The 9,298-nt window shown below is 48.0% G+C and overlaps 1 protein-coding gene across 1 annotated transcript in view; it reads right to left on the minus strand.

The window, feature by feature from the left end:
* OAT (ornithine aminotransferase) overlaps positions 1–1,479 on the minus strand; it is a 23,185-nt gene extending 21,706 nt beyond the window's left edge. Inside the window, exon 1 of the mRNA XM_032281937.1 lies at positions 1,376–1,479. The gene's annotated coding sequence lies outside the window, so the exon portion shown is untranslated. The remainder of the gene's footprint in view (positions 1–1,375) is intronic.
* Positions 1,480–9,298: the final 7,819 nt, after the last annotated feature.

Genomic DNA, 9,298 nt, shown 5'->3' on the forward strand with positions numbered 1-9,298 from the left:
GTTGACCAGGATGGTCTCGATCTCTTGACCTCGTGATCCACCCGCCTCGGCCTCCCAAAGTGCTGGGATCATAGGTAACTCTTGTTTTTATGAAAAGATTCACCTAAAGACATAACCAGGATATTCTAATGAAAGGAATCTATTGTTATTTCACATAGGTAAGAGTTTTGGATTACAATCTGAAGAACAGTTCCGGGTTTAACTGAAAGAACTAGCTTAGCCACAGAAACTCTTTCAATCCCAGAAGGAGAAATTTAGAATTTAACAACTGAACATTGGTTATCTCTTAAGGTAAAGCCACTTCATTCCAAAGTCAGTCTCTTTTCCCCCTTAATTTATCACTGTAATTTATCTACGAGGTAAAACTGAACACCAAGAAGGTAAGATGCAGAGTGACAAAGAAGGAGACGGTGGGTCACAGGGTGAGTGCCCAGGTGACTTCTAGCCCCAGTCCTCTCGCCAGCAAAGGGCGAACAATGACCCCTCCCGTCCCACCCTCGAAGACCCATTTACTGATGATCAGCAGGGTTTGCCAAAAAAAAAAAAAAAAAAAAAAAAAAAAAAAAAACCTCAACTAGCAGCTGGAGGTTTTCCTTTGGAAAGTCCTGTTGTTCCCCATCCCCCCACACCATATAATTAACCTGCACATTAGTGTAGGAAAGGTTCTGCCTCCGTAATTTTATTTATTTCGACAAAGGCTGGAGAAAAAAATCATAGGCTGGAGGAGGGGAGCGACGGGCAGGCCAAGCTGCAAGGCGCAGCAGCCGGCCGGGAGGACCGAGCCCTCCAAGGCTCCATCAGCGCCCCAGCCGCGTGACCAGGGCCACCGGTTTACTGCGCAGCTCCCCGCTCTCCAGAACGCAGCCTCCACTCAGACCCCAGGAACCGAGGGTACCCAAAGACCTCCTCCTAGAACCCCGGGGCGCCTCGGGGTCTTGGGGGCTCCGGGCCGGGTGGGGCAGAGTCCTGGCCTGCACAGGCCCCGAGCGCAGGGGGCGGCGGCTCCGCCCGGTCTGGCAGGCGCAGCTGCCACATCCTCAGCCTCTCCCTGCCTCCCGCCCCACGGCCCGCCCAACGGCAGCTCTGGGCGGGATCCAAGACTCCGGCCTGCAGGCCGCGGGGGTGCCACACCCCTGCCCGCCGAGGCTGCGCGCAAGCCGGCGACTCCAGGTCGCCCGGATCCGAGCGGCCCGCGGAGTAAACGGGCCACAGAGACGGGGCTCGTTCCCCGGCCAGAGCCCAGTGCGCCCCCTCAGCCGGCTCCCCGGAACCCGGGCCGCGGCCACCCCTCGCCCGCCCGCCTCCCAGGCCGCCGTCAGGGTACCCCGGCCCAGGCCCTAGCCACGGCCCCAGGACCGCTGCGCCCGCGCAGTACCTGACGGCACCCGAGGAAGAGCCGGAGCGCACGGCGTCCACGAAGCGCGGGGGCGACCAGGCGGGTCACGGCGGCTTAAAGGCTGATTCCGCCCCGCCCCCAAGACACCCTCGCCGCTCATTGGCTGGGGCGGAGGGCAGGGCGCCAATCCCGTGGGCCCCGTCCTCCGCCCCGCCTGCCCGGCCGAGCATCACGGACCTTTGCTCCTCCCGCGGGTTCGATCAGCGCTCGCGCCTCCTGGGCGCGCCTGCCTGTCCCTGCGCTCAGGCCCCTCGGTCGCCTCCTCTGGCGGGACGAGAAAGGTCATTGTCCGCCCTTTGTTGGCGAGAAGACTGAGGCCCGAAAAGGAAAAGTCTGTTGGGCCCCCGTTGCGCGGACCGGGTGTGGCTGGAGGTTGAGAGACGTGAGCTGGACCGCCAGCCCTGCGCTCCCGGAGGGAGGGACGGGCCCCAGCTCTGCCCCAGCTCTGCCCCAGCTCTGCCCCAGCCACAGCTGCGGGAGCCCCATGCCCTTGAGCCCTGTTGCGCCGCGTGGCTTAGTTGTGCCTCTGAACCCACCTCTAGACGTCGTCGCTGCCTCTGGAAAACCGCCACCAGTTAGCGGCTGCTGTCAGATACCTGAGTGACAGCAACACACTTAGAGTACAGATTTGCCTGTGGTGTCCTCCACAGCCTGTTATTAAGTTTAGAACACAAAATAGATATTCCAGGACAATCTCATGTTAGAATCGGAAGGGACTTCGGCTTCACTTAGCCTACAACATTTATGTTAAATATTGGGAAACAGAGACCTAGAGAGGAGAAGCGACTTACCCAGAGTCATCCAACAGATAGGGGCAGTCTGGTCCTGTTGTGCCCCTCACCACCCCTCTCAGAGGGCAGGCGCTGGCAGCTGCCGGCACCACATTCCATCAGACCACAGCAACCAGTCAGGGTCCCAGCTGGAAACAGGGCACACTCCAACTTGAACATTTCCTAAAACGTGGTGGTGGATGCCGGTGGCTCACGCCTGTAATCCCAGCACTTTGAGAGACCAAGGCAGGAGGACTGCTTGATCCCAGGAGTTCCAGACCATCCTGGGCGACACAGTGAGACCCTGTCTCTACAAAAAAATTAAAAATGAACCTGGTGTGATGGCATACCTGTATTCCTATCTACTCCAAAGGCTGAGGTGGGAGATCACTTGAGCCCAGGAGGTTTAGGCTCCAGTGAGCTATGACCGCACCACTGCACTCCAGCCTCGGCAACAAAGCCAGACCATCTTAATCAACCAATCGATCAATCAATGTAGGCAAGTAAACCACAAGGAATGGATAAATAACCTGAATCTCATGCATCAGAGATGGCCATTATCTACCCCAGGCCTAAAGGGCTCCAAGGGGATTTCCAGAAGTCCAGAACCCAAAAAGAAGAGTGTAGGAAAGGCTACCTGATCACCAAAGTCATCAGCAACTGCATGGCTGGCGGCTGGATGATAAGCATCTCCTGTCAGACTTCCACATGGGCTGAAGCCATTGGGGGGCCAGAGGCCAGGGAGCCCTTTAAGACAGATCAGCCTCCTGGGACACAGAGCAGGGTAGAAAATGGTGGAGACAGGTAGGGGAGCAATTGGAAGACATTCAATATGCATAACTGGCTAAGGTAAGTCTTAGCTAAGCAGAAAGTAAAGTCCATGCTGAATGGTAGGGGTAAGCAAGTGATATGGGTGCAGAGCTGTGAACAGCAGAGCTAACATCTGCAGATATGCAGAGCAAGACACCAAAAGGGATTCCGTCCTCCTGGGCTCAATCTCCCCTAGACCGAGGTCACTCTCTCAGACTGTCTCAGACCGTTGTGGCCGTGGGCTTTCTAGAACTCACTGAGAGCAGAACGTTGCCTTTTATTTTTTTGATGTTCCTCCACAGCACCCAATACAATGTGATTAATTTCCTGGAAGTTAGTTTATCCTGCCCAAGGGGTTAGAAAGGAATGGTTTCTCCACGGCCCTGCTCTATAAACCTGGGCAGGTATGTAGGGCCATGCCCAGCTCTTGGAACTCTAATAGAGCCCAAGAATCCCCAGTTATGCCTTGCCAAGGAGGAACAGGTGGGTTCAGGAGAGGCATATGGCACCCAGGATCCAGGGGTAACACAAAGTACTCTGCAATGGCTTGGGGCTCACAGACAAGGTGCTCTAAGGAGTTTTCAAGAATGTCTGGGTTTTATCTCTTTTCTCTTATCAGAAAAATGCAATAGGTCCAGAGAGCAAGATTACATTTTATGGTTTCTGTACTAGCAGTTGTTTTTCAGCATAACGTGGCCTTGACAGGGAGACCTGAACTTGAAACCTGCGTCTTTTCAACCAAGCAACAGAGCTGCTTTATTTGTATGCATTTTATTGGTGCAATCTAGAAACATAAAGGTAAAATGTACATTACAAAGATTTTTGAGTCTCTAACTATTAATAAGTCAAGTAATTAACTATACGGGGACAATGAAACCTGAGAACAAAAAGAGTGGCCCTCATAGCAGACATCCAAGACCTACATTCATTTCATCAGTTCATTCTACAAATGTCCCTTGAGTGCCTCAGCCTGACCTTGCGAGGGGTTTCACATCAGGCAAGACCATGTGAGTCCCTTTTTCTTTTTTTTTTTTGAGACAGGGTCTCACTCTGGTGCTCAGGCTGGAGTGCAGTGGCAAGGTCATGGTTCGCTGCAACCTCCACCTCCTGGATCCTCCCATCTCAGCCTCCTGAGTAACTGGGACTTCAAGCACATGCCACTACACCCAGCTGATTTTTGTATCTTTTTGGTAGAGACAGGATTTCACCATGTTGCCCAGGCTGGTCTTGAACTCCTGGACTCAAGCAATCTGCCCACCTTGGCCTCTCAAAGTGCTGGGATTACAGGCATGAGCCACCGTGCCCGACCCATATGAGTCTCTTCAGTAAGGAGGGAGAAGTTCCAGAAACATGCCTTTAACAGGTGTGAACAAAAATCTTGCAACATTGGCCATCTAAAAAAGCTGCAACTACATATATATATATATATATATTTTTTTTAAAGGAAAGAATCATTGATTTTCTTATACAGGCAACTCTCTGTTATTTAGAGACCAGAAAAACAACATGTGGACTACGCAGGTCTCTTGCTTTTCACTACGTCCTTCACCGTCCAGCTTGTCCTGACTTGTTATTAGTGTAGCCTCCATATACCTGAGCTTCAAATGATTCAAAAGGAAATTCCAAGCTGACAGCCAGGGAGGAAAACTGATAATGACACAGAGAAAATAAGTGTTTGGTTTTTACCCAGCAGGAGGAATTTTGTTTCCCAGATTATATTTACCCTAAAAAGATGTCTTCGCAGCAGAAGTCTGGGCAGCATGTGTAACTCATCCTTCCCGCTCTCAGTGCACCAAGTCAGGGCAGGTATTTATGTCTGGTGGAGCACAAACTGCCTTTAAGTCCAGAAAAGCAGGGATCTGGGAGGAGCAAGTTAAGCGAGGCATCGAAGAAGGTGGGAGACGGATCAGTGGTAAAAGTTCTGATATTCTATACTCGGAAATATAGACAGTGACTCAGAAATTTTGCTGTTCATCTATGTGTCCTAATATGAGACTGTGCCTGACGGGAATATTAATTTTTCTCTCCCCTGAGGTAAGCTCCACCTAAGAACTTTGGCTACAGTTCCTTCTCTTCCCCCAAGTGAGACCCGCCCTGATGGCTGAGGCTGCCATCCTCCTCCTGAGCACTTCCTGTCCACTTAGGGCCAGCCTGCAGTCTTTTTTTTTTTTTTTTTTTCCAATTTAAAAATATACACAGAGACGAGGTCTCAACATCTTGCCCAGACTAGTCTGGAACTCCTGGGCTCAAGTGATCCTCTGGTCTCAACCCCCTAAAGTGCTAGGATTATAGGTGTGAGCCACCATGCCTGGCCTACAGTCATTTTTTAACCTACAATATCTCTCTAGCTCTATAGCTATATCAATGTTGAGAAAAGAAAACTCACTCATAGCAGGTATGCAAGGTGTGCAAAACCAGGACAGAAAAACACCAGCACTGGACAGCAGTCCCCGGCTCCCCACAGCTCATGCCCAGGCGGTAGGTGCTTATCATCTTCAATTTCCTGGAACTTATGTTACCAAAAAAAATGTATCTTTTGTATCTTTTTGGTAGAGACAATCAGTAGCTTGTTTTTGTTTTTAATTTTTCAGGCTCTCACGAAATCTGAGTAGCTTGTTGTTTTAATGTAAATTCTTGGTAAACAATTTAGGAATGCCTTTTCTTTTTTTCCTTAAAAACCCACTCAAAGCCGGGCACAGTGGCTCAAGCCTGTAATCCCAGCACTTTGGGAGGCCGAGGCGGGTGGATCACGAGGTCAAGAGATCGAGACCATCCTGGTCAACATGGTGAAACCCCGTCTCTACTAAAAATACAAAACATTATCTGGGCATGGTGGCACGTGCCTGTAATCCCAGCTACTCAGGAGGTTGAGGCAGGAGAATTGCCTGAACCCAGGAGGCAGAGGTTGCGGTGAGCCGAGATCGCGCCATTGCACTCCAGCCTGGGTAACAAGAGTGAAACTCCGTCTCAAAAACAAACAAAAAAAAACCCACTCAGGGGCCAGGGTGGTGGCTCGAGCCTATAATCCCAATACTTTGGGAGTCAGAGGCGGGAGGATCATTTGATGTTAGGTGTTCAAGACCAGCCTGGCCAACACAGTGAAACCCCCATCTCTACTGAAAATACAAAAATTAGCTGGGGGTGTGGCATACGCCTGTAATCCCAGTTACTCAAGAGGCTGAGGCAGGAGAATCTCTTGAACCTAGGAGGTGGAGGTTGCAGTGATCAGAGATCACGCCACTGCACTCCAGCCTGGGTGACAGAGCAAGATTCTGTCTCAAAAAACAAAAACAAAATACCCACTTATAACTGATGTCAATCAGAGTGTATGGTCAGGGCAACTGGAATGGATGCTCCCAGGTGGCCATCCTCCAAGCTTTGGGCTTGAATCAACTCTATACATCACATCATTTTCTGAATCTAGTTATTTAAGGTTGACAGTGTCTTATCTTCCCAACCAGATCTAAATTCTTAAAGGCAGAGCTTGTTTTGCAGGATTTTCACAGCCTCCCAGTGCCCATCTCTGCGTAGCTCTAGTAGAAATTACTATTCTACACTCATTTATCACTGCTTCTCTTTATTCCTCTGGTCAGGAATTAGAGGCAGAGCAGGTAGGCATTATGGGAGTGGTTCTGAGATCCCAAAAGCCTCTCCTCACCCTTAGAATAGTAACAGCTATTCAAATTAAAGCCCTAGAAGCTTGAGTTGAAAGCAGGAGGATACTTCAAAGCATTATTGCCCATTTATGCTTTGCTAACTGTCCTGCTGAAGGAATGTCACCTGGGCCTGGCACATGTACAGTTGTCTGGAGAGGAGTTGGACAATTCTCGGGATGTGGTATGAGATCTGGAGGGGAGCCTCTGCGAGGATCTTGAGAGCTGGGAGGCTGAGGATGCTGTGTGCCTGAAAGACTGGGTATGGAGCAGAGGGGAACAGAAAATGCCAGAAGAGGGATGGAGGACCAGGTACGTGCAGCTCACCAAGCAGGGGGTCAGGGCTATTCAAATCAGCCCTAAAGCAAACGTATAAAAAGCCGTTAGGCTCCTGAAGCTAAGTCTCAATATGTAGTGAAAAATAATGTTTTCTTTCTTTTTTCTTTTTTTTTTTATTTTCTCAACTGTGCAGCACTAAATGTTTTTTCTTATGAACATAGAGATGCAAATACAGAATAGATTTTAGAGCTGAAGAGAGTCTTTAAAACCTAATCTAGGCCCAGCTCAGCAGCTTATGCCTATAATCCCAGCAATGTGGGAGGCCAAGGTGGGCAGATCACCTGAGGTCAGGAGTTCAAGACCAGCCTGGCTAACATGGCAAAACCTGGTCTCTACAAAAATAAAAATAAAATAAAAAAATAATAAAAGAAAGAAAGAAAGAAAAGAAAAATTAGCTGGGCATGATGGTGAGTGCCTGTAATCCCAGCTACTCAGGAAGCTGAGGCAGGAGAATCTTTTTAACCCAGGAGGAGAGTGTGCCATGAGCCAAGATCGCACCATTGCACCAACAGAGCAAGACTCTTAAAAAAAAAAAAAAAAAAAAAAAAAAAAAAAACTAATGTAACCCTTTTAAAGACACAGAAATCCAAGAATCCAAGATTCCAAAGTAAAGGGCCCCCACCAGTGTTACGAAATAGGTCATGTGGGCAGCAGAGAAACTACGTGTTCTACAGATCATGTTCCACATTTGAGACATTTAATCAGAAGTAAGAATTTTGACTAAGAACCAAAAAGGTTGAAATAAAAATTTTTGATAAAAATTTCAGGAATAAACAGCAGTATTTATTTAAAGAATATTACATTGCTCATTAATTTAAAAAAATTAACCTCAAGTACTAGTTAAACATTTACTTTATATCCTTATCTATTTAGGTACTGAGAAGATCAGTGTGTTTTGCAATGATTTTTTTGTATTGATTCCATGATGGCAAACTGAGTGCCAAAGCTTAGATAACTTTGATTACTTTTCTTTTCTTTTTTTTTTCCCGAGACAGAGTCTTGCTCTGAGGCCCAGGCTGGAGTGCAGTGGCGCAATCTTGGCTCACTGCCTCTAAAAAAATATACTGTACAGACATTTTTAGAGACGCTGTCTCAAAGAAAAAAAATCTTACTCTTCCTCCTGTGTTCAAGCAAATCTCCTGCCTTGGCCTCTTGAGTAGCTGGGATTACAAGCGAAAACCACCATGCCTGGCTCTTTTTTTTTTTTTTTTTTTTTTTTAGTAGAGATGCAGTTTCACCATGTTGGCCAGCCTGGTCTCGAACTGCTGACCTTGTGATCCACCCGCCTCGGCTCCCAAAGTGCTGGGATTACAGGATTACAGGCATGAGCCACCATGCCCAGCTTGATTACTTTTCTTTTGTTGTTGTTTTTGAGACAGTGTCTCACTGTGTCACCCAGATTGGAGTGCAATGGTGTGATCACAGCTCACCACAACCTCTGCTTCCCATGCTCAAGCGATTCACCTGCCTCAGCCTCCTGAGTAAATGGGATTACAGGTGTGGGCCACCACACCTGACTAATTATTTTTGTATTTTTAGTAGAGATGGGTTTTCACCATGTTGGCCAGGCTGGTCTTGAACTCTTGACATCAAATGATCCACCTGCCTCAATCTCCCAAAGTGCTGGGATTACAGGTGTGAGCCACTGCACCCAGCACTTTTCTTTTGAGGACATTAATTCTGACTCTTTGAAGTTAGACTATAATAAAAACAAACCAGAAAAGAAAAATTTCCAGGGTTTATTGCTGAGATTATTATTATTATTATTTTTTAAAGACGGGTTTCACCATGTTGGTCAGACTGGTCTTGAACTCCTGACCTCAGGTGATCCGCCCACCTTGGCTTCCAAAGTGCTTGGATTACAGGCGTGAACCACCACGCCCAGCCTCCTGAGATTATTGACCTAAATAAATGAAGCTTTTAATTCTTTGAATTCCAAAGCTAAATGCTATGAAATAAATATATTAATAGAATGGGAATTGCAAATCATTTCATCTTTGCTGAAAACATTTAATGTTTTTTGCACAGAATTTTCCAGAGGGTTTCACTGTTTTGGAAAATCGAGTTCACCAAAAGCAATGCTCATCCTGGTATTTGGGTCATCAATATACTCTGCTTTCGTGGCTGCCACATCTGTAATAGTGGAATAGGAAGCTGGGCACGGTGGCCCACGCCTGTAATCCCAGCACTTTGGGAGGCCAAGGCAGGTGGATCATTTGAGATCAGGAGTTCAAAACTAGCCTGGCCAACATAGTGAAACCCGGTCTTTACTAAAAATACAAAAATTAGCCTCCCGAGTAGCTGGAATTTCAGGAACACACCACTGCGTC

The sequence above is a fragment of the Sapajus apella genome, unplaced genomic scaffold, assembly GCF_009761245.1.
Source record: "Sapajus apella isolate SASKATOON/1434 unplaced genomic scaffold, GSC_monkey_1.0 scaffold13, whole genome shotgun sequence".
NCBI lineage: Eukaryota > Metazoa > Chordata > Mammalia > Primates > Cebidae > Sapajus > Sapajus apella.